The sequence below is a fragment of the Nyctereutes procyonoides genome, unplaced genomic scaffold, assembly GCF_905146905.1.
Source record: "Nyctereutes procyonoides isolate TBG_1078 unplaced genomic scaffold, NYPRO_anot_genome, whole genome shotgun sequence".
Lineage (NCBI taxonomy): Eukaryota > Metazoa > Chordata > Mammalia > Carnivora > Canidae > Nyctereutes > Nyctereutes procyonoides.
In genome coordinates this window covers 31,124,466-31,128,184 of record NW_026575044.1, presented here as the reverse complement: position 1 = coordinate 31,128,184, position 3,719 = coordinate 31,124,466, and the positions used below count along the sequence as shown (strand labels likewise).

The 3,719-nt window shown below is 35.9% G+C and overlaps 1 non-coding gene across 1 annotated transcript; it reads right to left on the bottom strand.

Moving 5' to 3' along the window:
• Window positions 1–1,542: 1,542 nt before the first annotated feature.
• Window positions 1,543–1,615, bottom strand: TRNAK-UUU (transfer RNA lysine (anticodon UUU)). Its single transcript has one exon. It is a non-coding gene; the product is annotated as a tRNA-Lys (tRNA).
• Window positions 1,616–3,719: the final 2,104 nt, after the last annotated feature.

Genomic DNA, 3,719 nt, shown 5'->3' with positions numbered 1-3,719 from the left:
TACTCCACTTAAATGGCACAAGCAGTGGAGCATCAGGCCCATTTAGAGTTTGCCAGGACCATGAATGACACCTACGGATTTGACTGGAGATTATAAAATCTTCAGCTGAGCACATAGATGTGTCTATGGTTCCCCTCCTTTTGGGGGGAGGCCTTCTCATGAAAGGGGCACATGTGCAGAAGGCTCCAGCCAACGAACTTCCTGACATATTTTAGAAGAGTAAATATGGGAGGGAGATTTTCATGTTTCCTGTGTATTCAAAAATTTATATACATTTTATTTAAGTCAACTATACTATGATCAACTGATCAACTGCAATATCTCTGGAGAATATTTTCCCCTCTTTATTAGAATTTTCCAATCTTCAATCATTTGGGATGAAGTAAATTTAAGCCTAACTCCATAAACAAAATTTGTCCTATTCTCTCTGTGTTCCTAAAGATCTATAGAGCAAGCAAGCACATTTCCAGAAGCATATAAGATTGGAAAGTAATTTCAATTTGCTAGACTTATTTATTTCCAAACTTAACTTTTCATGTTTTATTGTCAGATTGTCCTAGTTTATATTGGTTTTGGGTTAAACTCTGGATTATAGAAACAAATAGAAATACAAAGGACCTCTTACCTAGGAGAATTAACTCAAGTATAAGCTGAAGAGCAGTTGGAAGCTCAAAATTCATTTCCAGGGCAGAGCAGGATATTAATATTTACTGAGAGCTTACTACATATTAAGCACGGCACTGAGTGCATGTACACAGACCATCCTCTTTAATCTTCACCACAATCTCATGAGTTTGGTAAAATCATTACCCCATATTATAGGTGAGGTACTAGAAGCTTGGATGTACGGAGTAACCAACTCAAAGTCAAACAACCAGGAAATGTTAGAGCCTTATTTGAAAGTGAGCTCTTCTTCCAGGGTTTCTCAACCACTGATATTCTTAAACATTGATGCTTATAACTATTGATGGGCTGTTTTCAAATAGTTCAATCTTTGGGGACATTGACACTTCACCTTCTCAAGTAAAGGTTATAGGAAAAGAGCCTAATTTCTAATTCTTCTCTAATTTCCTGGTTGACCCTTTCATCTTTTAGCAGGATGGTCCTTAAGCCTCCACGTGTTTGAAATCCTTCCAAACTTCTTCTTGTGATTTAGTTCTAATTTCAAAGCATTATGGTCTGAAAATATGCAGGGGACGATCCCAATCTTTTGGTAAGAGCCTAATTTCTTATAATTTGGTATATACCTTTAGTTATTTTATTATGATTTGTTCTGCAGAAGCAGAACAGAGCTTACTGAGTAAAGAGAGACACATGAACAGATGTGCACAAAAGAGATCTAGGCATTACACCCCCAGGAGCCTATGGAACGAGTGAATGAAATTGCCTTTCCTGAGTCCAAAACTCAGGTTCTAGGCTGAAGAGAGAGGGCTATAGTTTGCCCTTGGTCTCAGGCAGAGAAAATTCGAATTCTCTGTTGCAATTCTAATCCTCTGTTTTTTTTTTTTAAGTTTATTTATTTATTTGTTTAAGTAATCTATATACCCAACATGGGGCTCAAACTCACAGCCCTGAGATCAAAAGTCACATGCTCTTCCAACTGAGCCAGCTAGGCATCCTACCACTTATAATATTCTTAATCATTATTTGTTTAGGTAAGCCATACCTAAAGAAAAGACAGATGAAGTGAATTTTAAAGAAGAAACACTTCTCTAACCTATCAAAATTAGAATTTCCTAAATAAGGATGAATACAACCATCACTTCACCATTTAAAGATATGCTGCTTCTTTCCTATCATTAAAACTAAATATGTTGGGACGCCTGGGTGGCTCAGTGGTTTGGCGCCTGCCTTCGGCCTAGGGTGTGACCCTGGAGACCGGGATCAAGTCCCACATCGGGCTCCCTGCATAGACCCTGCTTCTTTCTCTCTGCCTCTCTCTGCCTATGTCTCTGCTTCTCTCTCTGTATCTCTCATTAATAAATAAATAAAATCTTTAAAAAAAACCCTAAATGTGTCAAAATTCAAAGAGAAAGCCTTTGCCATCCTTTGTTTCCCTTAGTGTTTCCTTTATTTCCCACAAGGTGCCCTCCTCAACCTCCTCTCTCCTCAACAGAGTAAACATCTTTGAACCTCATGCTCTGTTTATACAGCCTCACAGAACTACCCCAGATTCCTACTCTAATTTCCTTCTTTAAAATAGTCTATGCCTCTTCCTTTTCCTTAAACACCCCTCCTTTCTTGGGAATACTATATGTTATATTCAGCAGAAAATAAATCAGAATAAGTATAATTCATACTAAGATATAAATAACTGCAAATCCTAATAGGTACGTATAAAGGGACTGTGGAACAGATCTAAGTTTGAACCTGGTCTTTTCTCCCATTTACTCACTAGGGAGTTTCTCTGAATCTCAGTTTCTTCTCTCTATAAAATGGGCAGAATAACACCTGATAGGCTTGTCGTGACGATTAAATGTGATAATATTTATGCAAAGTGATGACCGGATATCCTGGATTACTAGTAAATGCTATTTACCCTCTTATTTGAGTCTATGACAATATTTAAACAGGTTAAAGAAGAAATTTTTTACATTCCTAAATCACAGGTTGGCAGTGTTTTAAAATGAAGTGTGGAAGTCCTTATTAGATCAGTCAAATCATTCTACTTCTAGCAATAGTCAGTGGAATGGGTTTTCATAAAACACATGTTATAAATAGAAACATATAGAGATAGTCATGCACTAAATCCCACTCAAGACGTGCTTCATTAAAATAGAGAATAGCTTTAGATGTAGTTAGCAATATATTCAACAAACCATTTACTAGATGCATGGTTTAGGCAAGAGGCTGCATTGTGTTCATACAGATAAAGAAGACAGGAGCTGTGGAAACATACAGAGAAAATACCCAATCCTGTTGAACAGGGGCTAAGCTCAGAGTCTTTAACTCATATCAAATTATCAACTTAGCTACACTTTTTAAAAAATACATTATCTCTCCCCTTAAGATTTGAGGAAGACTTGAGAGCACAGAATTTCTGCCAAAAGTTTCCAGAAAACCATATGAAAATAGTGGTTGTGAAAGAAAGAAGAAAGAAAGAAAGAAAGAAAGAAAGAAAGAAAGAAAGAAAAAAGAAAGAAAGAAAGAAAGAAAGAAAGAAAGAAAGAAAGAAAGAAAATAGTGGTTGTAAAAAGATTTATTTCTTCTTTTTTACTTAAGGAAATTTCATTCAAAAGTTAATAATAATTAAGAAACCAAGGATGCATATTCTTTATTTTTTACAGTATAAGAAAGATTGTCTTTGGTGTGTGCACGTTGTGGAGAGTCTCTAAACCGATCTTATTGAGAAATATTTTATCATGATTTTCCCACAGAAAGATATGGCATATTTCCAACTCATCTCCATTCATTCATAGCCTACAAATGCTTCCTATAAATAAACTTTAAATCTGCCGTTTGAGTAGGATGTTTTATGAACAGCTGTCATGCTCTTCAGTTTTCTTTTAAATATGATGTTTTTAAGGACAGAAGTTAAGAAAAGTCCCATTTACTTTGTCATCAGTACTTGGTTTTTCACTGTTCTATGTGGGATCTTTATGTAAAACAGAATTCTCTATTGAAATGTGGCAATGTCTCTTTAAAAGTCTCCACCAAACAGCCAGCAAACCAGTTTAGCAACTTTCTTGGGTGGATTCTCATATGAATAATTAGCCCTG